Source organism: Salvelinus fontinalis, chromosome 20 (genome assembly GCF_029448725.1).
Source record: "Salvelinus fontinalis isolate EN_2023a chromosome 20, ASM2944872v1, whole genome shotgun sequence".
NCBI lineage: Eukaryota > Metazoa > Chordata > Actinopteri > Salmoniformes > Salmonidae > Salvelinus > Salvelinus fontinalis.
Genome location: NC_074684.1, coordinates 42,224,494 through 42,251,993, shown reverse-complemented (window position 1 = coordinate 42,251,993; position 27,500 = coordinate 42,224,494). Strand labels below are relative to the sequence as shown.

General features: G+C 43.3%; 1 pseudogene; it reads left to right on the top strand.

Moving 5' to 3' along the window:
* LOC129817838 (transcriptional activator Myb-like) overlaps positions 1-27,500 on the top strand; it is a 94,571-nt pseudogene that overhangs the window by 53,089 nt on the left and 13,982 nt on the right.

Sequence of the window (27,500 nt, the reverse complement as noted above, 5' to 3'; positions counted from 1 at the left end):
GGCCCATCTGTATGAATGTCTGATGTTGTACAGCTTACTGGGCTGTGAATGTGTGGTTGTTTCCATGTCTGTTCTTTTGAGGAACAACGTAATTTGGCTGTGATCAGACAGAGGTGTTAGTGGCTTGACAGTGAATGAGCTGAGAGAGAAAGGGTCAATGTCTGTGATCATATAGTCTACTGTACTGTGGCCAAGAGGTGAGCAGTAGGTGAATCTCCCCAAAGAGTCCCCCCGTAACCTACCATTGACAAAGTACAGACCCAGGCTTCTACAGAGCTGCAAAAGATCCCTTCCGTTTTTGTTGACGGTGCTGTCACTGTTGTTTCTATGGGGGAGATTAAGGCAGTTAGAAACAGTATGGCCTGTAATAAAGCTGTCCCCTCGTGTGCTCCTTAGATCAGGTAGTGTTCCTGTGCGCGCATTTGTGTCCCCACAGATGAGCACATTTCCCTGGGCCTGGAAATGGCACGTAGCTACCTCAAGGGTGGGGAAGATCTCCTCTGAGTAATATGGGGATATGGGGGGGGGGGGGGGGGGGTATATATTGCGCAACGGAACACGTCTTTTTCTGTCAGTACAAGTTCTTTTTTCAGTTTTAACCAAATGTGATATTTGCCAATTTTGAGGGGATCAATTAGATATTGTAGTTCGGATTTGTACCAAATGATCAGTCCTCCAGAGTCTCTGCCTCTATTGACAGAGCTGTGTTTCTGTGATGGCACAATTACCTCTCTGTAGCCTGTGGGATAATGAGTCTCTCTCACTCTCTCTCTCTCTCTCTCTCTCTCTCTCTCTCTCTCTCTCTCTGTCTCTCTCTCTCTCTCTCTCTCTCTCTCTCTCTCTCTCTCTCTCTATCTCTCTCTCTCTCTCTCTCTCTCTCTCTCTCTCTCTCTGTCTCTCTGTCTCTCTGTCTCTCTGTCTCTCTGTCTCTCATATTACCCAGGACTGATAATGCTATCAAGAATCACTGGAACTCTACGATGCGTAGGAAGGTGGAACAGGAGGGTTACCTTCAGCACTCCTCCCACTCCATCGCCCCCGGTTACGCCAAGGCCAGCCACCACAACGTGGGCTTCCATCACCATTCCCCTCTCCCTCCCCTCTCCCTCCTCACGGGCACCTACCCCTATATTCCGGACCATAGGGTGAGTCCACGCTCTCACCGCCTTTCCCCCCCCTCTGTCGCTTTGGATAGAAGCTCCTGCGAAATATAGGTTTTATCTCCCAGCTCCTGATATGCTGTTTGTGGAGTCTGATCTGTTTCTATTGGTTCCCAAGGTTCCCTTTCCCCTAGCGCTGCACGTCAACATCTTGAACATTCCACAGTACGGAACAGCTGCTATACAGGTGAGACACGAGAGCAACAACCCAGGGAAAGCTTTTAGTTGGCCTTCACAGCAACCCAGGGATAGCTTTCAGTTGGCCCTCACAGCAACCCAGGGAAAGCTTTTAGTTGGCCTTCACAGCAACCCAGGGAAAGCTTTTAGTTGGCCTTCACAGCAACCCAGGGATAGCTTTTAGTTGGCCTTCACAGCAACCCAGGGATAGCTTTTAGTTGGCCTTCACAGCAACCCAGGGAAAGCTTTTAGTTGGCCTTCACAGCAACCCAGGGATAGCTTTCAGTTGGCCTTCACAGCAACCCAGGGATAGCTTTCAGTTGGCCCTCACAGCAACCCAGGAAAACCTTTTAGTTGTCCCTCAAAACACAACGACACAAAAACCCAGGGAAACCGTTTAGTTGGTCACTCACCACAGCAACCAAGGGAAGGGTTTTCAATTCAATCCAGGATTCAAGGGAGAGGCAATACGGACCTTCCCATCTATCTAGTTCAGTCAGTCATCCTGATGAGACCTTCCCAGCTAGCTAGTTCAGTCAGTCATCCTGATGAGCCCTTCCCAGCTAGCTAGTTCAGTCAGTCATCCTGATGAGACCTCCCCAGCTAGCTAGTTCAGTCAGTCATCCTGATGAGACCTTCCCAGCTAGCTAGTTCAGTCTGTAGTCCTGATGAGACCTTGCCAGCTAGCTAGTTCAGTCTGTAGTCCTGATGAGACCTTCCCAGCTAGCTAGTTCAGTCAGTCATCCTGATGAGCCCTTCACAGCTAGCTAGTTCAGTCTGTAGTCCTGATGAGACCTTCCCAGCTAGCTAGTTCAGTCAGTCATCCTGATGAGCCCTTCACAGCTAGCTAGTTCAGTCAGTCATCCTGATGAGCCCTTTCCAGCTAGCTAGTTCAGTCAGTCATCCTGATGAGACCTTCCAAGCTAGCTAGTTCAGTCAGTCATCCTGATGAGACCTTCCCAGCTAACTAGTTCAGTCTGTCGTCCTGGTGAGACCTTCCCATCTAGCTAGTTCAGTCAGTCATCCTGATGAGACCTTCCCAGCTAGCTAGTTCAGTCAGTCATCCCGATGAGACATTCCCAGCTAGCTAGTTCAGTCAGTCATCCTGATGAGACCTTCCCAGCTAACTAGTTCAGTCAGTCATCCCGATGAGACATTCCCAGCTAGCTAGTTCAGTCAGTCATCCCGATGAGACATTCCCAGCTAGCTAGTTCAGTCAGTCATCCTGATAAGACCTTCCCAGCTAGCTAGTTCAGTCAGTCATCCCGATGAGACATTCCCAGCTAGCTAGTTCAGTCAGTCATCCTGATAAGACCTTCCCAGCTAGTTCAGTCAGTCATCCTGATGAGACCTCCCCAGCTAGCTAGTTCAGTCAGTCATCCTGATGAGCCCTTCCCAGCTAGCTAGTTCAGTCAGTCATCCTGATGAGACCTTCCCAGCTAGCTAGTTCAGTCAGTCATCCTGATGAGCCCTTCCCAGCTAGCTAGTTCAGTCAGTCATCCTGACGAGACCTCTCCAGCTAGCTAGTTCAGTCAGTCATCCTGATGAGCCCTTCCCAGCTAGCTAGTTCAGTCAGTCATCCTGATAAGACCTTCCCAGCTAGTTCAGTCAGTCATCCTGATGAGACCTTCCCAGCTAGCTAGTTCAGTCTGTAGTCCTGATGAGACCTTCCCAGCTAGCTAGTTCAGTCAGTCATCCTGATGAGCCCTTCACGGCTAGCTAGTTCAGTCAGTCATCCTGATGAGACCTTCCCAGCTAGCTAGTTCAGTCAGTCATCCTGATGAGATGTCCCAGCTAGCTAATTCAGTCAGTCATCCTGATGAGACCTTCCCAGCTAGCTAGTTCAGTCAGTCATCCTGATGAGACCTTCCCAGCTAGCTAGTTCAGTCAGTCATCCTGATGAGACCTCCCCAGCTAGCTAGTTCAGTCAGTCATCCTGATGAGCCCATAAGACTCACTACTGTAGTGGCTCTGGATGAGAGAGTCTGCTAAATGACTCACTAATGTAGTATCTCTGGATGAGAGAGTCTGCTAAATGACTCACTAATGTAGTATCTCTGGATCAGAGAGTCTGCTAAATGACTCACTACTATAGTGTCTCTGGATCAGAGAGTCTGCTAAATGACTCACTACTGTAGTGGCTTTGGATAAGAGAGTCTGCTAAATGACTCACTACTGTAGTGTCTCTGGATCAGAGAGTCTGCTAAATGACTCACTACTGTAGTGGCTCTAGATAAGAGAGTCTGCTAAATGACTCACTACTGTAGTGGTTCTGGATCAGAGAGTCTGTTAAATGACTCACTACTGTAGTGGCTCTGGATCAGAGAGTCTGCTAAATGACTCACTACTGTAGTGGCTCTGGATCAGAGAGTCTGCTAAATGACTACAATGTAAATGTAAAATAATTTTGGGGTTGGTCTCGCTGTGAAAGTGGCCGGCCACACACCAATAAACCGATCTGACAACCAAACTAGCATTTTAAATAGCAGCCAACTAAAGTGGTTAGTTCTCTTTTCCGTGATGGCATCCTCCCAAACTCAACATCCGCCATTCCAAAACATAGATATAAGCCTTCTACAAGTTCTCATCTGACCAACCATGTATAGGTTATCCCAAGATTCCGTGGAGCATAGTGGCCGTGGAGCATAGTGGCCGTGGAGCATAGTGGCCGTGGAGCATAGTGGCCGTGGAGCATAGTGGCCGTGGAGCATAGTGGCCGTGGAGCATAGTGGTGACCTACTTGAATCAAAATGCAACACTTAAAAAATGTAGCTCGCCATCTTCTCTGAAGTGTGTCCTCTAACCGGCGATGTACACATTATTCCCAGAATCCCATGTGGCTTTTCAGCAGTTTTTTTTTTCTAAAGGACGTGCAACTTCATCTCCCCGCTCTTGATTGATTTCAACAAATCAATCATCAAATGAAATGGTATTTATCACACGACAACAACAAACAACAACACGACAACAACAAACAACAACACGACAACAACACGACAACAACACGACAACAACACGACAACAACACGACAACAACAAACAACAACACGACAACAACACGACAACAACACGACAACAACACAACAACAACAAACAACAACACGACAACAACACGACAACAACAAACAACAACACGACAACAACACGACAACAACACGACAACAACAAACAACAACACGACAACAACACGACAACAGCAAACAACAACACGACAACAACACGACAACAACACGACAACAACACAACAACAACAAACAACAACACGACAACAACACGACAACAACACGACAACAACACGACAACAACAAACAACAACACGACAACAACACGACAACAACAAACAACAACACGACAACAACACGACAACAACAAACAACAACACGACAACAACAAACAACAACACGACAACAACACGACAACAACACGACAACAACACGACAACAACACGACAACAACAAACAACAACACGACAACAACAAACAACAACACGACAACAACAAACAACAACACGACAACAACACGACAACAACAAAAAACAACACGACAACAACAAACAACAACACGACAACAACAAACAACAACACGACATCAACACGACAACAACAAACAACAACACGACAACAACACGACAACAACAAACAACAGGTGTAGACTAACAGTGAAATGCTTACTTACGGGCCCTTCCCAACAACGCAGAGAGAAAGAACATAGACAAATAATATAAAAGTAAAACACGTAATAATAAATACACAGAGAGAAATGATAACTAGGTTATATACACAGGGTACCAGTACTGAGTAATGATAACTAGGTTATATACACAGAGAACTAGTACTGAGTAATGATAACTAGGTTATATACACAGGGTACCTGTACTGAGTAATGATAACTAGGTTATATACACAGGGCACCAGTACTGAGTAATGATAACTAGGTTATATACACAGGGTACCAGTATTGAGTAATGATAACTAGGTTATATACACGGGGTACCAGTACTGAGTAATGATAACTAGGTTATATACACAGGGTACCAGTACTGAGTAATGATAACTAGGTTATATACACAGAGAACTAGTACTGAGTAATGATAACTAGGTTATATACACAGGGTACCAGTACTGAGTAATGATAACTAGGTTATATACTGAGTAATGATAACTAGGTTATATACACAGGGTACCAGTACTGAGTAATGATAACTAGGTTATATACACGGGGTACCAGTACTGAGTAATGATAACTAGGTTATATACACTGGGTACCAGTACTGAGTAATGATAACTAGGTTATATACACAGGGTACCAGTACTAAGTAATGATAACTAGGTTATATACACTGGGTACCAGTACTGAGTAATGATAACTAGGTTATATACACTGGGTACCAGGACTGAGTAATGATAACTAGGTTATATACACTGGGTACCAGTACTGAGTAATGATAACTAGGTTATATACACAGGGTACCAGTACTGAGTAATGATAACTAGGTTATATACACTGGGTACCAGGACTGAGTAATGATAACTAGGTTATATACACGGGGTACCAGGACTGAGTAATGATAACTAGGTTATATACACTGGGTACCAGTACTGAGTAATGATAACTAGGTTATATACACAGGGTACCAGTACTGACTAATGATAACTAGGTTATATACACAGAGAACTAGTACTGAGTAATGATAACTAGGTTATATACACGGGGTACCAGTACTGAGTAATGATAACTAGGTTATATACACAGGGTACCAGTACTGAGTAATGAAAACGAGGTTATATACACAGGGTACCAGTACTGAGTAATGATAACTAGGTTATATACACAGGGTACCAGTACTGAGTAATGATAACTAGGTTATATACACAGGGTACCAGTACTGAGTAATGATAACTAGGTTATATACACAGGGTACCAGTACTGAGTAATGATAACTAGGTTATATACACAGGGTACCAGTACTGAGTAATGATAACTAGGTTATATACACAGGGTACCAGTACTGAGTAATGATAACTAGGTTATATACACGGGGTACCAGTATTGAGTAATGATAACTAGGTTATATACACAGGGTACCAGTACTGAGTAATGATAACTAGGCTATATACACAGGGTACTAGTACTGAGTAATGATAACTAGGTTATATACACAGGGTACCAGTACTGAGTAATGATAACTAGGCTATATACACAGGGTACTAGTACTGAGTAATGATAACTAGGTTATATACACAGAGAACTAGTACTGAGTAATGATAACTAGGTTATATACACGGGGTACCAGTACCGAGTCAATGATAACTAGGCTATATACACGGGGTACCAGTATTGAGTAATGATAACTAGGTTATATACACAGGGTACCAGTACTGAGTACTGAGTAATGATAACTAGGTTATATACACGGGGTACCAGTACTGAGTAATGATAACTAGGTTATATACACAGGGTACCAGTACTGAGTACTGAGTAATGATAACTAGGTTATATACACGGGGTACCAGTATTGAGTAATGATAACTAGGTTATATACACAGGGTACCAGTACTGAGTAATGATAACTAGGTTATATACACGGGGTACCAGTATTGAGTAATGATAACTAGGTTATATACACGGGGTACCAGTATTGAGTAATGATAACTAGGTTATATACACAGGGTACCAGTACTGAGTACTGAGTAATGATAACTAGGTTATATACACGGGGTACCAGTATTGAGTAATGATAACTAGGTTATATACACAGGGTACCAGTACTGAGTGATGATAACTAGGTTATATACACGGGGTACCAGTATTGAGTAATGATAACTAGGTTATATACACAGGGTACCAGTACTGAGTAATGATAACTAGGTTATATACACAGGGTACCAGTACTGAGTAATGATAACTAGGTTATATACACAGGGTACCAGTACTGAGTACTGAGTAATGATAACTAGGTTATATACACGGGGTACCAGTAATGAGTAATGATAACTAGGTTATATACACGGGGTACCAGTATTGAGTAATGATAACTAGGTTATATACACAGGGTACCAGTACTGAGTACTGAGTAATGATAACTAGGTTATATACACGGGGTACCAGTATTGAGTAATGATAACTAGGTTATATACACAGGGTACCAGTACTGAGTGATGATAACTAGGTTATATACACGGGGTACCAGTATTGAGTAATGATAACTAGGTTATATACACAGGGTACCAGTACTGAGTAATGATAACTAGGTTATATACACAGGGTACCAGTACTGAGTAATGATAACTAGGTTATATACACAGGGTACCAGTACTGAGTAATGAGTAATGATAACTAGGTTATATACACAGGGTACCAGTACTGAGTCAATGAGTAATGATAATTAGGCTATATACACAGGGTACCAGTACTGAGTAATGATAACTAGGTTATATACACGGGGTACCAGTACTGAGTAATGATAACTAGGTTATATACACAGGGCACCAGTACTGAGTAATGATAACTAGGTTATATACACAGGGTACCAGTACTGAGTAATGATAACTAGGTTATATACACAGGGACTAGTACTGAGTAATGATAACTAGGTTATATACACAGGGTACCAGTACTGAGTAATGAGTAATGATAACTAGGTTATATACACAGGGTACCAGTACTGAGTAATGAGTAATGATAACTAGGTTATATACACAGGGTACCAGTACTGAGTCAATGAGTAATGATAACTAGGTTATATACACAGGGTACCAGTACTGAGTAATGATAACTAGGTTATATACACTGGGTACCAGTACTGAGTCAATGATAACTAGGTTATATACACAGGGCACCAGGACTGAGTAATGATAACTAGGTTATATACACTGGGTACCAGTACTGAGTAATGATAACTAGGTTATATACACAGGGTACCAGTACTGACTAATGATAACTAGGTTATATACACAGAGAACTAGTACTGAGTAATGATAACTAGGTTATATACACGGGGTACCAGTACTGAGTAATGATAACTAGGTTATATACACAGAGTACCAGTACTGAGTAATGATAACTAGGCTATATACACAGGGCACCAGTACTGAGTCAATGATAACTAGGTTATATACACAGGGTACCAGTACTGAGTCAATGAGTAATGATAACTAGGTTATATACACAGGGTACCAGTACTGAGTCAATGATAACTAGGTTATATACACAGGGCACCAGTACTGAGTAATGATAACTAGGTTATATACACAGGGTACCAGTACTGAGTCAATGATAACTAGGTTATATACACAGGGCACCAGTACTGAGTCCATGTGCAGGAGTACGAGGTCATTGAGGTAGAGATGTACAGTGCCTTCAGAAAGTATTCATACCCTTTGATTTATTCCACATTATGTTGTGTTAAAACACCCACAATTTTAAAAAGATTAAATCGATTTTTTTCTCTCTCACCCATCTACACACAATTAATGACAAAGTGAAACATGTTTTTAAGACATTTTAGCAAATTTATTGGAAAGTAAATACAGAAATATCTCATTTACATAAGTATTCACACCCCTGAGTCAATACTTTGTAGAAGCACCTTTGGTGGCGATTACAGCTTTGAGTCGTCTTTGGTATCTCTATCAGCTTTGAGTCGTCTTGGGTATGTCTGCCACCACCATGCTTCACGGTAGGGATGGTGTTAGATGGGTGATGAGCTGTGCCTGGGTTTCTCCAGACATAGCGCTTTGCATTCAGTCCAAATAGTTACATATTTGTGTAATCAGACCACAGAATATTTTGCCTTAGGCTCCCAGAGTCTTTCACATGCATTTTTTTGCAAACTTCAGTCATGCTGTCATGTGCCTTTTTCTCAGGAGTGGCTTCTTTTCTCCCATAAAGCACCAGATTGGTGAAGTGCTATACAGCAGGGGTTCCCAAACGGTTTTACTCAGGTCCCCCTTCCAGCATTGGGGAACTTCTCGCACCCCACGTCTATTTCTATGGGCAGATGGTGCTCTAGAGACTGTTGTCCATTTGGCAGGTTCTCCCATCTCAGCCAAGGAACTCTGTAGTTCTGTCAGAGTGGTCATTTGGGTTCTCGGTCACCTCCCTGACCAAGGTCCTTCTTGTCGGTTTGCTCCATTTGATTGGACGGCCAGCTCTAGGCAGAGTCTGGGTAGTTCCATATTATTTCCAATGATGGAGACCACTGTGCTCTTGGAAACATTCAACACTGTAGAAATAGTTTTCTACCTTTCCCCAGATATATACCTCATAAACTGTGGGATCTTATATAGAGTGTTTATTTCCAAATCATGTCCAATCAATGGAATTTGCCACAGGTGGACTCCAATCAAGTTGTAGTGACATCTCTAGGATGATCAATGGAAACAGGAAGCACCTGGAGTCTCATAGTAAAGGGGGTTCAGAAAGTATTAATTTTGTTACGTTACAGCTATTATTAGTTATTCTAAAATTGATTCAATCGTTTTTCCCCTCCTTCAATCTACACACAATACCCTATAATGACAAAGCAAAAACAGTAATTTTTTTATTTCTGCAAATATATAAAAATAAAAAACTGAAATATCACATTTACCTAATTGTTCAGACCCTTTACTCAGTACTTTGTTGAAGCACCTTTGGCAGTGATTACAGCCTCAAGTCTTCTTGGGTATGACGCTACAAGCTTGGCACACCTGTATTTGGGGAGTTCCTCCCATTCTTCTCTGCAGATCCTCTCAAGCTCTGTCAGGTTGGATGGGGAGCGTCGCTGCACAGCTATTTTCAGGTCTCTCCAGAGATGTTCAATAAGGTTCAAGTCCAAGCTCTGGCTGGGCCACATTTCCCGAAGCCATTCCTGCGTTGTCTTGGCTATGTGCTTCGGGTCGTTGTCCTGTTGGAAATGTGAACCTTCGCCCCAGTCTGAGGTCCTGAGCGCTCTGGAGTAGGTCCTCATCAATGATCTCTCTGTACTTTTCTCCGTTCATCTTTGCCTCAATCCTGACTAGTCTCCCAGTCCCTGCCGCTGAAAAACATTCCCACAGCATGATGCTGCCACCACGATGTTTCCCCGTAGAGATGGTGCCAGGTTTCCTGCAGACATGACGCTTGGCATTCAGGCCAAAGAGTTCATCAGACCAGAGAATCTTCTTTCTCATCATCTGAGAGTTCTTTAGGTGCCTCTTGGCAAACTCCAAGCGGGCTGTCATGTGCCTTTTACTGAGTAGTGGCTTCCGTCTGGCCACTCGACCAAAAATGCCTAATTGGTGGAGTGCTGCAGAGATGGTTGTCTTTCTGGAAGGTTCTCCCATCTCCACAGAGGAACTCTGGAGCTCTATCAGAGTCACCATCCGTTTCTTGGTCACCTCCACGATTGCTCAGTTTGGCCAGGTGGCCAGCTCTAGGAAGAGTCTTGGTGGTTCCAAACTTCTTTCATTTAAGAATGATGTTCTTGGGGACCTTAAATGCTGCAGACATGTTTTGGTACCCTTCCCCAGATCTGTGCCTCGACACAATCCTGTCTTGGAGTTTTACTGACAATTCCTTCAACATCATGTCTTGGTTTTTGCTCTGACATGCACTGTCAACTGTGGGACCTTATATAGACAGGTGTGTGCCTTTCCAAATCATGTCCAATCAATTGAATTTCCCACAGGTGGACTCCAATCAAGTTGTAGAAACATCTCAAGGATGATCAATGGAAACAGGATGCACCTGAACTCAATTTTGAGTCTCATAGCAAAGGGTCTGAATAGTTTGTTAAGGCACTGTATATATAACTAGGAATAAAGTGACTAGGCAACAGGATAATAAACAGTAGCAGCAGCGCATGTGATGAGTCAAAAGAAGTTAATACAAAATGGGTCATTGCCTCCGGGGAGCTATTTGGTTAACTATTTATCAGTCTTATGGCTTGGAGGTAGAAGCTGTTCAGAGTCCTTTTGCTTCCAGAATTTGTGCATCAGTACCGATTGATGTGAGGTAACAGAACAGAGAACAGAGAGAACAGAGAGAACTGAGAGAACAGAGAGAACAGAGAGAACAGAGAGAGCAGAGAGAGTAGAGAGAGTAGAGAGAGCAGAGAGAGCAGAGAGAGCAGAGAGAGCAGAGAGAACAGAGAGAGCAGAGAGAGCAGAGAGAGCAGAGAGAGCAGAGAAAGCAGAGAGACAAGAGAGAACAGAGAGAACAGAGAGAGCAGAGAGAGCAGAGAGAACAGAGAGAACAGAGAGAGCAGAGAGCAGAGAGAGCAGAGAGAACAGAGAGAGCAGAGAGAGCAGAGAGAACAGAGAGAGCAGAGAGAGCAGAGAGAGCAGAGAGAACAGAGAGAGCAGAGAGAGCAGAGAAAGCAGAGAGACAAGAGAGAACAGAGAGAGCAGAGAGAGCAGAGAGAGCAGAGAGAACAGAGAGAACAGAGAGAGCAGAGAGAGCAGAGAGAGCAGAGAGAACAGAGAGACAAGAGAGAACAAAGAGAGCAGAGAGAACAGAGAGGGCAGAGAGAGCAGAGAGAGTAGAGAGACAAGAGAGAACAGAGAGAACAGAGAGAGCAGAGAGAGCAGAGAGAGCAGAGAGAACAGAGAGAGCAGAGAGAGCAGAGAGAGCAGAGAGAGCAGAGAGAACAGAGAGACAAGAGAGAACAAAGAGAACAGAGAGAGCAGAGAGAGCAGAGAGAGCAGAGAGAGCAGAGAGAGCAGAGAGACAAGAGAGAACAAAGAGAGCAGAGAGAACAGAGAGGGCAGAGAGAGCAGAGAGGGCAGAGAGAGCAGAGAGAGCAGAGAGAGCAGAGAGAGCAGAGAGAACAGAGAGAGCAGAGAGAGCAGAGAGAGCAGAGAGAACAGAGAGAGCAGAGAGAGCAGAGAGAGCAGAGAGAGCAGAGAGAGCAGAGAGAACAGAGAGAGCAGAGAGAGCAGAGAAAGCAGAGAGACAAGAGAGAACAGAGAGAACAGAGAGAGCAGAGAGAGCAGAGAGAACAGAGAGAACAGAGAGAACAGAGAGAGCAGAGAGAGCAGAGAGAGCAGAGAGAACAGAGAGAGCAGAGAGAGCAGAGAAAGCAGAGAGACAAGAGAGAACAGAGAGAACAGAGAGAGCAGAGAGAGCAGAGAGAACAGAGAGAACAGAGAGAGCAGAGAGAGCAGAGAGCAGAGAGAACAGAGAGACAAGAGAGAACAAAGAGAGCAGAGAGAACAGAGAGGGCAGAGAGAGCAGAGAGAACAGAGAGAACAGAGAGAACAGAGAGAACAGAGAGAGCAGAGAGAACAGAGAGAGCAGAGAGAGCAGAGAGAGCAGAGAGAGCAGAGAGACAAGAGAGAACAAAGAGAACAGAGAGAGCAGAGAGAGCAGAGAGGGCAGAGAGAGCAGAGAGAGCAGAGAGAGCAGAGAGAGCAGAGAGAGCAGAGAGAGCAGAGAGAGCAGAGAGACAAGAGAGAACAGAGAGAACAGAGAGAACAGAGAGACAAGAGAGAACAGAGAGAACAGAGAGAGCAGTAACGCAGCCAGTCAAGATGCTCTCAACTTTTTGAGAATCTGAGGGCCAAATCTTTTCAGCCTCCTGAGAGGAAAGAGGCGTTGGCATTCCTTCTTCATGACTGTGTTGGTGTGTGTGGACCATGATATATCCTTAGTGAAGTGGACACCGAGGAACGTGAAGCTCTCGACCCGCTCCGACTACAGCCTCGTCGACTGCAGCTTGGCCCTCTGTTTCCTGTAGTCCAGGATCAGCTCTTTTGTCTTGCTGATGTTGAGGGAGAGGTTGCCGTCCTGGCACCACACTGCCAGGTCTCCGACCTCCTCTCTATAGGCTGTCTCATCGTCGTCAGTGATCAGCCTACTACTGTTGTGTTGTAGACAGGTTACCTTGGCGTTCTTAGGCACAGGGACTATGATGGTCTGCTTGAAACATGTAGGTATTAAAGACTGGGTCAGGGACAGGTTGAAAATATCAGTGAACACACTTGCCAGCTGGACAGCGCATTCTCTGAGTATGCGTCCTGTACATCCATCTGGCCCTGCGGCCTTGTGAATGTTAACCTGTTTAAAGGTCTTACTCACTCTCGGCTACGGAGAGTGTGATCACACAGTTGTCCGGAATAGCTGGTGCTCTCATGCATGGCTCAGTGTTGCTTGCCTCGAAGTGAGCATAGAAGGCATTTAGCTCGTCTGGTAGGCTCGCGTCACTGGGCAGCTCACGGCTGGGTTTACCTTTGTATTCCGTGATAGTTTTCAAGCCTTGCCACATCTGACGAGCGTCAAAGCCGGGCTTAGTACGATACGACCTTAGTCCTGTTTTTACGCTTTTCCTGTTTGATGGCTCATCAGAGATCGTGACGCGATTTCTTATAAGCGTCTGGATTAGTGTCCCGCTCCTTGAAAGTGGCTGCTCTAGCATTAAGCTCAGTGAGGATGCTGCCTGTAATCCATGGAAAACTCTGTTGTTAAATAGTGTGGTCTACAGTTTATCATGAGGTATTCTACCTCAGGTGAGCAGAACCTCCAGACTTCCTTAATATTAGAGATCTCACACCAGCTGTTGTTAACAGAGACACACACCTCCCCCCCTTGAGGTTACCCGACGCTGCCGTTCTGTCCTGCTGATATAAAAACCAGCTAGATGGACGGTATATTATCCAACTCCGAGAAAACATGGGATATTACATTTCTTCAGGTCCCGTTGATAGGATAGTCTCGTAAAGAGTTCATCCAGTTTGTTCTCCGGTGACGTTTGCTAATAGAACGAAGGGTATTTACTTGCCGACGTAGTTTCATCAGGGTTCTCCACGTCGCCCTTTCTTGCGTCGTCTCTTTCTCTTCTGAGTCTCAGGTCCTGGTTCGTGGTGAGCAGTATTTCCCGCTTCTCTGTCTCGTTGAAGTAGAACATTTTGCTGTTCTGAAGTCCAGAAGCTGATTCGACATAGGAAACAATGGCGGAAACATTATGTACAAAATAATAGTTAGGATCAGCTCAATAAATCACACAAAATAACGGCATTGGTCAGGAGCCTATAAAACAGTAGCTGTTAATTCTGGCGCCTGTGACGTGATAATTGATGAGTGACTGACACAACAGTGTTGCGTTTTCATTCCGTTTCGGTGACCCACATATCAAAATGGAACATTCCACAATGTAGCTGACTGTGTTCTACAGGTCTACAGTTCTACAGTTCTACAGTTCTACAGTTCTACAGTTCTACAGTTCTACATCTCTACAGTTCTACAGCTCTACAGTTCTACAGCTCTACAGTTCAACAGTTCTACAGTTCTACAGCTCTACAGTTCTACAGTTCTACAGCTCTACAGCTCTACAGTTCTACAACTCTATAGCTCTACAGTTCTACAGATCAACAGTTCTACAGCTCTACAGTTCAACAGTTCTACAGTTCTACAGTTCTACAGTTCTACATCTCTACAGTTCTACAGCTCTACAGTTCTACAGCTCTACAGTTCAACAGTTCTACAGTTCTACAGCTCTACAGTTCTACAGTTCTACAGCTCTACAGCTCTACAGTTCTACAACTCTATAGCTCTACAGTTCTACAGTTCTACAGCTCTAAAGCTCTACAGTTCTACAGCTCTACAGTTCTACAGTTCTACAGTTCTACAGCTCTACAGTTCTACAGCTCTACAGTTCAACAGTTCTACAGTTCTACAGTTCTACAGCTCTACAGTTCTACAGTTCTACAGCTCTACAGCTCTACAGTTCTACAGCTCTACAGTTCTACAGTTCTACAGCTCTACATCTATACAGTTCTACAGTTCAACAGTTCAACAGTTCAACAGTTCTACAGCTCTACAGTTCTACAGTTCTACAGTTCTACAGTTCTACAGTTCTACAGCTCTACAGCTCTACAACTCTACAGCTCTACATCTATAAAGTTCTACAGCTCTACAGTTCAACAGTTCTACAGTTCTACAGCTCTACAGTTCTACAGCTCTACAGCTCTACAGTTCAACAGTTCTACAGTTCTACAGCTCTACAGTTCTACAGCTCTACAGTTCTACAGTTCTACAGCTCTACAGTTCAACAGTTCTACAGTTCTACAGCTCTACAGTTCTACAGCTCTATAGCTCTACAGTTCTACAGTTCTACAGCTCTACAGTTCTACAGTTCTACAGTTCTACAGTTCAACAGTTCAACAGTTCTACAGCTCAACAGTTCTACAGCTCTACAGTTCTACAGTTCTACAGTTCTACAGTTCAACAGTTCAACAGTTCAACAGTTCTACAGTTCTACTGTTCTACAGTTCTACTGTTCTACAGTTCAACAGTTCAACAGTTCAACAGTTCTACAGCTCTACAGTTCTACAGTTCAACAGTTCTACAGCTCTACAGTTCAACAGTTCTACAGTTCTACAGTTCAACAGTTCTACAGCTCTACAGTTCTACAGTTCTACAGTTCTACAGCTCTACATCTATACAGTTCTACAGTTTAACAGTTCTACAGTTCAACAGTTCTACAGCTCTACATCTATACAGTTCTACAGTTCAACAGTTCAACAGTTCAACAGTTCAACAGTTCTACAGCTCTACAGCTCTACAGTTCTACAGCTCTACAGTTCTACAGTTCTACAGCTCTACAGTTCTACAGCTCTATAGCTCTAAAGTTCTACAGCTCTACAGTTCTACAGCTCTACAGTTCTACAGTTCTACAGCTCTACAGTTCTACAGCTCTATAGCTCTACAGCTCTACAGTTCTACAGCTCTACAGTTCTACAGTTCTACAGCTCTACAGTTCTACAGCTCTACAGTTCAACAGTTCTACAGTTCTACAGCTCTACAGTTCTACAGCTCTAATGCTCTACAGTTCTACAGTTCTACAACTCTACAGTTCTACAGCTCTACAGTTCTACAGCTCTACAGTTCAACAGTTATACAGTTCTACAGCTCTACAGTTCTACAGCTCTACAGTTCTACAGCTCTACAGTTCTACAGCTCTACAGTTCAACAGTTATACAGTTCTACAGCTCTACAGTTCTACAGCTCTACAGTTCTACAGTTCTACAGTTCTACAGTTCTACAGCTCTACAGCTCTACAGTTCTACATCTCTACAGTTCTACAGTTCTACATCTCTACAGTTCTACAGTTCTAAAGTTCTACAGTTCTACAGTTCTACAGCTCTACAGTTCTACAGCTCTACAGTTCTACAGCTCTACAGCTCTACAGCTCTACAGCTCTACAGTTCTACATCTCTACAGTTCTACAGCTCTACAGTTCTACATCTATACAGTTCTACAGTTCTACAGCTCTACAGTTCTACATCTCTACAGTTCAACAGTTCTACAGTTCTACAGCTCTACAGTTCTACAGCTCTACAGCTCTACAGTTCTACATCTCTACAGTTCTACAGTTCTACAGCTCTACAGTTCTACAGTTCTACAGTTCTACAGTTCAACATCTCTACAGCTCTACAGTTCAACAGTTCTACAGTTCTACAGCTCTACAGTTCTACAGCTCTACATCTCTACAGTTCTACAGTTCTACAGCTCTACAACTCTACAGTTCTACAGTTCTACATCTCTACAGTTCTACAGCTCTACAGTTCAACATCTCTACAGCTCTACAGTTCAACAGTTCTACAGTTCTACAGCTCTACAGCTCTACAGCTCTACATCTCTACAGTTCTACAGTTCTACAGCTCTACAGCTCTACAGCTCTACATCTCTACAGTTCTACAGCTCTACAGTTCAACAGTTCAACAGTTCTACAGCTCTACAGTTCAACAGTTCTACAGTTCTACAGTTCAACAGTTCTACAGTTCAACAGTTCTACAGTTCTACTGTTCTACAGTTCTACAGTTCTACAGTTCTACAGCTCTACAGCTCTACAGTTCAACAGTTCTACAGTTCTACTGTTCTACAGTTCTACTGTTCTACAGTTCTACAGTTCAACAGTTCTACAGCTCTACAGTTCTACAGTTCAACAGTTCTACAGTTCTACAGCTCTACAGTTCTACAGTTCTACAGTTCAACAGTTCTACAGTTCTACAGTTCAACAGTTCTACAGTTCTACAGTTCTACTGTTCTACAGTTCTACAGTTCTACCTCGAACCAGTGATGTAACAATATATCCAGTTCCAGTGGTTTTTGAGTTTTGGTAGTTTCAACAGTTGATATCTGTAATCGCTGAGGGATTTATTACCACTTGTCAAAACAACAGGGTTTTTGGTGAGTTTATAAGGTGCTTGTTTAATATGATGACTATTGTTGCGTAGATAGTAAATGTTATGTTTGGGATATATATATATATCACAAACTGTTTCTGCATATTGGTTATTTATTTGGACACTTTAAAACCGTATTTTGGCATTGGGCTATTTATTTATTTAACCTTTATTTAAACAGGGAGTCACACTGAGATTAAACATCTATTTTACAAGAGAGTCCTGTACTTTACAAGAAAAATAAATAATAATAATAAATAATATTAAAACAACATACACCTACTGTACCAGTCAAAAGCTTGGACACGCCTACTCATTCCAAGGTTTTTCTTAATACATTTTTACTATTTTCTACGTTGTAGAATAATATTGAAGACATCACAACTATGAATTAACACATATGGAATCATGTAGTAACCAAAAAAGTTTTAAACAAATCAAAATATATTTTATATTTGAGATTCTTTAAATTAGCCACCCTTTGCCTTGATGACAACTTTGCACAATCTTGGCTTTCTCTCAACCAGCTTCCTGAGGTAGTCACCTGGAATGCATTTCAATTAACCGGTATGCCTTGTTAAAAGTTAATTTGTGGAATTTCTTTCCTTCTTAATGCGTTTGAGCCAATCAGTTGTCTTGTGACAAGGTAGGGGTGGTATACAGAAGATATCTTTTTTTAAAGAATCTAATAATTTATTTCACACTTTTTTAGTTACTACATGATTCCGCATGTGTTATTTCATAGGTGTGATGTCTTAACTATTATTCTACAATGTAGAAAATAGTAAAAATAATGAAAAACCCTTGAAGGAGTAGGTGTGTCCAAACTTTTGACTGGTACTGTATATGTGTATAAAACAATATAATTCAGCACACAATAAACCAAAATAAACATTTAATAAAAGCAATCACATCCAACTACATAGAGGTCCTCAATCAATAATTTCAACTGAGTCACACCAGCACATCTAACTGCCTGAGTGACACCAGCACATCTAACTGTCTGAGTGACACCAGCACATCTAAATGTCTGAGTGACACCAGCCCATCTAACTGTCTGAGTGACACCAGCACATCTAAATGTCTGAGTGACACCAGCCCATCTAACTGTCTGAGTGACACCAGCACATCTAAATGTCTGAGTGACACCAGCCCATCTAACTGCCTGAGTGACACCAGCACATCTAACTACCTGAGTGACACCAGCACATCTAACTACCTGAGTGACACCAGCACATCTAACAGCCTGAGTGACACCAGTACATCTAACAGCCTGAGTGACACCAGTACATCTAACTGCCTGAGTGACACCAGTACATCTAGCTGCCTGAGTGACACCAGTACATCTAACAGCAGTGAACTCTGCAGATTGTTCCACAAATTAGTGGCAAAAAAACAAAACGCACATTTTCCCAAATCTGTGGAGACTGAAGGGATCTCTAGAGTTATCCATTCCTGTGAACGGGTTTGGTAACTTATGATTCTTAACGTAATGAATGAAAGTTTCATAGAGAGGGAGTTTCTGTCAGAACGCTTTGTAAATAAATAAACGAGAATGCAGATCTCTTCTTACAGACAGAGAAGTCCGTCCCACATTAATATACAGACTATAACGATGAGTCCTAAAATTGTCCCCTGTGATAAAACGTATTGCTTAATGGTAGACGGAGTCCAAAGAGTTTCGGCATGTAACAATATTACCAAAATCCAATACAGGGAGAATAGTTGTTTGAACAATCTTTCTCCTGTTTTCAAACCTGGGTCCTGATTTATTTCGATTTAAAAAAAAAACTATCTTAGCTCTTAGTCAGATCTTCTATATGCGTTACGGAGGACAACTTGTCATCAATATGGAAGCAGGACAGTGTCATTTTCAACTTAAAGGGATACGTTGGGATTTTTGGCAATGAAGCCATTTATCTACTTCCCCAGAATCAGAAGAACTTGTGGAAACCATTTCTATGTCTCTATGTCCAGTATGAAGGAAGTTAGATGTAATTCCGTGAACCAATGACTGGAAGACCAAGAGTATCTGCTAGCATGCTAACCACCACGATACATGATTACAATGCAGTATTACAACACGGGTGATAGATGTATGATTCCCTATGAGCGTCCTCAGTCAGACCATGGATGAGGCCATGCCATGCCATGCCAGGCTTGGGTTCGCCCTGCCACAAGGTCTTTTCCCCCAAACAACGAGGATATTCACTGAGATGTTGATAAGAACCTATGTCCAGAGGCTCCAGACTGGGCTTGATGCTAACTAGCGTCGGTTAAACACGATGTTCCTTTCATTTCCTTCAGTTGATTATCTTACATTTTTGATCGGCCGCGGGATAGAAAGGATGGACATTTGACGTTCAGTCCATTTTAATGGGTAGTAGAAGTGTATTGCCTAATGTGAAAACAGTGTAATGTAATTTACACTACTTTAGCATACTACATTCAAAAGGTCAATTTTGAAACATATCTGAATTTTTGTTGGCTGTTGGACGAATTGTTTGTTTAAAAAACCTACATTGAGAAGATATTATTAGGTTGTTGTTTTGGTGATTAAAACCAACAATCATTATATTTCCACAGTAAACTGATTTTTTTTAAATAAATGGTTGTTGTTTGGTGAACGATAACTACAAACAAAATGAAAGGTGTTTGAGTGTTACAAGTTTTACCCGTTTTTAAATGTTATATTTAGAGTTTAGAACATAGTGCCAAAGCAAAAACGGTCACACAAATAGTTTGATAACTGTTGTGCATTTTCTATATTTGTACATTATAAATGAAAACCAAATCCTACATGGATGTGTCTGTAAATACCACATCGTCATTCTCCGTCAGCCAGTGTGCTTCGACAAAATGGAACTATATTCTACCATGTGGAAATACGATGTTGTATACAATGCACTGCTGCAATACCTAGGTTGTCACAATAACAATATATTTCCACTCATTATCTGACATTTCATTGATATACTGTAAGCTGATGAATTTCAAGCACAGAGACTGTATCAGTTGACTAGAAAAGGTGAGCTTGTACGATGTGGAACATTTTGTAAAAAAAATTCTTACAATTTTTTTTTTTTTTTGCATGTTATGTTATAGTCATATAGTATAGTATAGTATATAGTATATAGTATAGTATAGTAGTATATATAGTATAGTTATAGTCATATAGTATAGTATATAGTATAGTATAGTAGTATATATAGTATAGTTATAAATATAGTTACTGTTTGTAAAAATGATACTGGATTTACTATCTACTATTCTTTTTTATTCAGCATTTTTTTTTTATTACTGTTTTAAAAATGTGTATCTTGTATTTTGTACTATTGGATTAAATGTCCCCCTGCGGATAAAAACTATTAATTCATTAATTGGCGAGTATTAGAATAGTAGAATACAGAAGGTGCGATTTCTACATTTGTTTGTGCCTCAGCAGTTTTTCTCTTGTCATCAACAGCAAAAACAAAATGTGGTAAATTAGTCTACCGGCCAGTCGTCGTGTAGAAATCATGATCAGATTAGCGACCGCGGGGACTCCATTGTTTTGGGTGCAAACAAAATGTGCTCATGGTATTTGATTGAAAACTTTTTCATGAATGACTCAGAGGTGAAAGATGTTTGAAATGTCAACGAATGAACAATCAAAGGTTCTGAGCAAAGGGGGACATTACAAGTGTTATCAGTTTAGCAGTTTGTATTTAGAGTTTTGAAAATATACCACTGTATAAATGTGCTAAAGTTACTGTAATACCCGGTCTAAATCTCTCCCTCTCTCTCTGTCTCTCTCTCTCTCTCTCTCCCTCTCTCTCTCTCTCTCTCTCTCTCTCTCTCTCTCTCTCTGTCTCTGTCTCTGTCTCTGTCTCTGTCTCTGTCTCTGTCTCTGTCTCTGTTTCTGTCTCTCTCTCTCTCTCTCTCTCTCTCTCTCTCTCTCTCTCTCTCTCTCTCTCTCCCTCCCTCTCTCTCTGTCTCTGTCTCTGTCTCTGTCTCTGTCTCTGTCTCTGTCTCTGTCTCTCTCTCTCTCTCTCTCTCTCTCTCTCTCTCTCTCTCTCTCCCTCTCCCTCTCTCTCCTTCCCTACCTCTCTCTCCCTCCCTACCTACCCCTCTCTCTCTCTCTCTCTCTCTCTCTCTCTCTCTCTCTCTCTCTCTCTCCCTCCCTACCTCTCTCTCTTTCTCTCTCTCCCCCTCCCTCCCTCTCTCCCTCTCTCTCTCTCTGTCTCTCTCTCTCTCTCTCTCTCCCTCTCTCCCTGTAGAGACATTATAATGAGGAGGACCCGGAGAAGGAGAAGAGAGTGAAGGAGATTGAGCTGCTCTTGATGTCAACAGAGAATGAGCTGAGGGGACAGCCTATACTACCTGTGAGTGTGTGTGTGTGTGTGTGTGTGTGTGTGTGTGTGTGTGTGTGTGTGTGTGTGTGTGTGTGTGTGTGTGTGTGTGTGTGTGTGTGTGTGTGTGTGTGTGTGTGTGTGTGTGTGTGTGTGTGTGTGTGTGTGTGTGGGAGGAGGAAACATCTGGGGGTCTATTTCACAGAAGTGATGAAATCGCCCTTATCTCGCTGTGTGTGTTGTGACCCCCTTGTGCAACCCCCTGCCCACTACCACCACCACCACAGCCACCCTCCTGCCAACTTTAACTTCCCTTTCTCTCTCTCTCCCTCTCTCTCACCTCGTTCCAACAATCTGACACTTTCTGCCTCTCTCTCTCTCTCTCTCGCTCTCTCTCTCTCTCTCTCCCTCTCTCTCACCTCGTTCCAACAATCTGACACTTTCTGCCTCTCTCTCTCTCTCTCTCGCTCTCTCTCTCTCTCTCTCTCTCTCTCTCTCGCTCTCTCTCTCTCTCTCTCTCTCTCTCTCTCTCTCTCTCTCTCTCGCTCTCTCTCTCTATCTCTCCCTCTCTCTCACCTCGTTCCAACAATCTGACACTTTCTGCCTCTCTCTCTCTCTCTCTCGCTCTCTCTCTCTCTCTCTCTCTCTCTCTCTCTCTCTCTCTCTCTCTCTCTCTCTCTCTCTCTCTCTCTCTCTCTCGCTCTCTCTCTCTCTCTCTCTCTCTCTCTCTCTCTCTCTCTCTCTCTCTCTCTCTCTCTCTCTCGCTCTCTCTCTCTATCTCTCCCTCTCTCTCACCTCGTTCCAACAATCTGACACTTTCTGCCTCTCTCTCTCTCTCTCTCTCTCTCGCTCTCTCTCTCTCTCTCTCTCTCTCTCTCTCTCTCTCTCTCTCTCTCGCTCTCTCTCTCTCTCGCTCTCTTTTCCTCTCCCTCTCTCTCTCTTCCTCTCTCTCCCTGACTCTCTCTCTCTTTCTCCCTCTCGCTTTCTCAAATTCAAATTCAAGCGGCTTTATTGGCATGAAAAACATTGTGTAAATTTTGCCAAAGCAACAATGTATATGATATACATTGTAATAAAAATAGTAAAGAATAAAAAATAATACTCATTTAAAATGGTAGTGAATAATAATACAAAAAAATACAAAAAATAACAACAATAAAATGGTAATAGTAGCAATATAATACAAATAAAATAATAATATAATTAATATAAAAGTATGTAACTAACTATTACTGTCATCTTCACCATCAGTACTACCACCATCATCATCATTACTACTACCATCATCATCACTAAACTGTTATCACTACCATCGTCCCTACTACCGGTACCTCTACTATTTAGAATAATAATCACAACAATAATAATAATAACAACAATACCAGTAATAACAATAATACTAATTATGAGTAAGTTACTGCTTACTATGCAGATGTTATTATTCAGTGTCTCTCAGGCTATGGCAGGCAAATACATATTTGGTTACAAGAGGAGCCATTGCTCCTTCGCCCATGAGTATTTTTAGTTTTTCCTCTGGTTTTAATAAGTTAAAATTGTGAATACATTTTGTGATTTCTGTGAATAATGAATCTCTTGGTGAGGAATATTTATCACAGTAAAGGAGAAAGTGCATCTCTGTTTCTACCTCCCCTGTCGTGCAGTGACCACATACACGCTCCTCTTTGGGTAGCCATGTCTTTTTATGTCTGCCGGTTTCTATTGCCAGTTGGTGGTCACTCAGCCTGTACTTGGTAAGGATCTGTCTCTGCTTCGTATCTCTGACAGAGTAGAGATAATCAGCCAATTCATATTCTCTCTTTAGGGTCAGATAGCAATTTAGTCGGCTTTGGGATTTTGTTTCGTTTTTCCAATGTTGTAAATATGAGTCCTTTGATTGGTTCATGATTTTGTTTATTTGAATTCTTTCTTTTGAAGCAGTGCTGGTGTCAGCTTGTTTGGTGAGGTCCAACACCAGCTGACTGAGAGGGCTCGTTTCTGGGCTCAGCTCTTGGGTTTGAAGTGCTTTAAATTGCAGACTTGAATTTGGACTTGAATTTAGATGTAGCCAAAATTGTAATGATCTTTTCTGTATTTTCATTATTACTGGAAAGCGGCCCAATTCTGCCCCCAAACCTCACTTCCGTAAAGAGCTATTGATTGGTAGGATTACACTGTCAAATATTTTTGGTCCAAATTCTAATTGGGATGTTGATTTAGAATAATTCCATTTTTATTGCATACAATGCTCTGCGGGCTTTTCCTTTTGATGGCATTCACTGTCATATTAAAGTTTCCTGATGCAGATGTGGTCAGACCAAGGTATGAGTCATTTTTACTGTGTTCAATTATGGTTCAGTGTGGATTTATATTTCTGTTTCTGACATCTGTTTTTTAGGGGAGGGAAATCATGTTTTTTTTTTTTTTTTATATATTTACTGCCAAGGCCCAATTATGGCAATATTGCTCTGTACAATATTAAGGTTCTGTTGAAGACTTTCTTTGGTTGGTGATAGAAGAACAAAATCATTGTTATATATCAGATATTCTACCTCTGTGTTAGATAATGTGAGTCCTGGGGCTGGAGAATGGTCCGACATTGATAGAAATGTTGAAAAGGTTTGGACTCAAACTGCAGCCTTGTCTCACACCTCGACGTTGGATCTTTATTGCCCACTTGTTTTCTGTGTACATATATTTTATGATTTATTTTATTTATTATATACCTTACCACCAAGCCCACTTTGGAGAATTTTGTAGAATATACCTTTGTGCCAAATAGAATCAAATGCTTTTTTAAAGACAAGAAATCAAGCAAAGATTTTGCCCTCTTTTTTGTTGGTGGACGTGTTTATTAATTAGTGTGTGTAAGGTGTATATACGGTCAGTAGTGCGATGGTTAGGGAAAAAGCCAATTTGACATTTACTTATTACATTTTTTTCTTGAAGAAAGGTTTTGAATTCAAAATACTACAGAAAACCTTTCCCAAGTAGCTGTTAACGCAAATTCCCCTGTAATTATCGGGGTCTGATTTGTCGCCACTTTTGTGGATAGGGGAGATGAGTCCCTGGTTCCCGACATCAAGAGAGCAGCCAGAAGTTAGTACCATGTTGAACAATTTAAGCATAGTATTTTGCAACTCAGGTGTGCTGTTTTTCAACGTTTCATTCCTGATGTTAACTAGACCACAAGCCTGCTTTGATTTAATAGATTTGAGCTTTTCATTTAGTTCTTGTTGGGTTATCGGGTAATCTAATGGATTTTGGTTGTTTTTTAATGACTGATTCAGGGATGTTCAGTTTTTCTTGAATTTCTAATTGGTTATGTTGTAAGTCTTTTTGTTGGAATGTTTTTGTATAGATTATCAAACTACGTTTTACAAATTCCTTCATCTTGTATGGCTAATTCTTGTGGCTTTGTCATGTTTAAATTGTTCCTGTAACGGCTGTCGTCTTCCTCCTCGTCTGAGGAGGAGAAGTTTGAAGGATCTGAGGACCAATGCGCAGGGTGGTAATTGTTCATCTTATTTAATGGAAGTGAACAACTCAAAATACAAAAACAACAAAGTGAAAACCGAAACAGGTGCAGACACACAAAGACTGAAAACAACCACCCACAAAACCCAACAGAAAACAGGCTACCTAAATATGGTTCCCAATCATGAACATGAATGACAGCTGCCTCTGATTGAGAACCATATCAGGCCAAACACAGAAAACCAACACAGAAATAGAAAACATAGATTACTCACCCAACTCACGACCTGACCAACTAAAACAAAGAAAATACAAAATAACTATGGTCAGAACGTGACAGTACCCCCCCCCCCCCCCCCCCTGGGTGGGCATCTGACCGCGGTGGCGGCTCTGGCGCTGGACGTGGACCCCACTCCACCATTGTCTTTGTCCGCTTCAGTGACGTCCTTTGAGCGGCGACCCTCGCCGCCGACCTTGGCCTGGGAACCCTAATAAAGGGCCCCTCTGGACTGAGGGGTGCCTCTGGACTGAGAGGCGCCTCTGGAATGAGGGGCAGCTCTGGACTGAGGGGCAGCTCAGGACTGAGGGGCAGCTCCGGACTGAGGGGCAGCTCCGGACTGAGGGGCAGTTCTGGACTGATGGGCAGTTCTGGACTGAGGGGCAGCTCAGGACTGGCGGGCAGCTCAGGACTGACGGGCAGCTCAGGACTGACAGGCAGCTCAGGACTGAGGGGCAGCTCAGGACTGAGGGGTAGCTCAGGACTGAGGGGTAGCTCAGGACTGAGGGGTAGCTCAGGACTGAGGGGTAGCTCCGGACTGAGGGGTAGCTCCGGACTGAGGGGTAGCTCCTGACTGAAAGGCGGCTCCGGACTGAAAGGCGGCTCCGGACTGAAAGGCGGCTCCGGACTGAAAGGCGGCTCCGGACTGAGGGGCGGCTCCGGACTGAGGGGCGGCTCCGGACTGAAGGGCGGCTCAGGACTGAAGGGCGGCTCCTAACTGAAGGGCGGCTCCTGACTGAAGGGCGGCTCTGGCAGCTCCTGACTGGCGGGCGGCTCTGGCGGCCCCTGACTGGCGGGCGGCTCTGGCGGCTCCTGACTGGCAGGCGGCTCTGGCAGCTCCTGACTGGCGGGCGGCTCTGGCGGCTCCTGACTGGCGGGCAGCTCTGGCGGCTCCTGACTGGCGGGCGGCTCTGGCGGCTCCTGACTGGCGGGCGGCTCTGGCGGCTCCTGAATGGCGGGCGACTCTGACGGCTCCCGACAGACGGGCGGCTCTGACGGCTCCGGACAGACGGGCGGCTCTGACGGCTGGACCCTGGAGACGCACTGGATGCCTGGTGCGTGGTACCGGCACTGGTGAACCGGGCTGAAGTTGGCTCAGGTCTCCTACCTGGCTTAGCCACACTCCCCGTGTTCCCACCCCCAAGACATTTTTGGGGCTGCCTCTCTGGCTTCCAGCCGCGCTTTCGTGCAGCCTCCTCATACCACCGCCTCTCCGCTTTCACTGCCTCCAGCTCAGCTTTGGTGCGGCGATACTCACCAGCCTGTGCCCAGGGTCCCTTGCCATCCAGAATCTCCTCCCAAGTCCATTTCTGCAGATATCGCTGGTTCTCCTGCTGCTGCCCGTTACCATGTTGCTTAGTCCTTTTTTGGTGGGTGGTTCTGTAACGGCTGTCGTCTTCCTCCTCGTCTGAGGAGGAGAAGTTTGAAGGATCTGAGGACCAATGCGCAGGGTGGTAATTGTTCATCTTATTTAATGGAAGTGAACAACTCAAAATACAAAAACAACAAAGTGAAAACCGAAACAGGTGCAGACACACAAAGACTGAAAACAACCACCCACAAAACCCAACAGAAAACAGGCTACCTAAATATGGTTCCCAATCATGAACATGAATGACAGCTGCCTCTGATTGAGAACCATATCAGGCCAAACACAGAAAACCAACACAGAAATAGAAAACATAGATTACCCACCCAACTCACGACCTGACCAACTAAAACAAAGAAAATACAAAATAACTATGGTCAGAACGTGACAGTACCCCCCCCCCCCCCCCCTGGGTGGGCATCTGACCGCGGTGGCGGCTCTGGCGCTGGACGTGGACCCCACTCCACCATTGTCTTTGTCCGCTTCAGTGACGTCCTTTGAGCGGCGACCCTCGCCGCCGACCTTGGCCTGGGAACCCTAATAAAGGGCCCCTCTGGACTGAGGGGT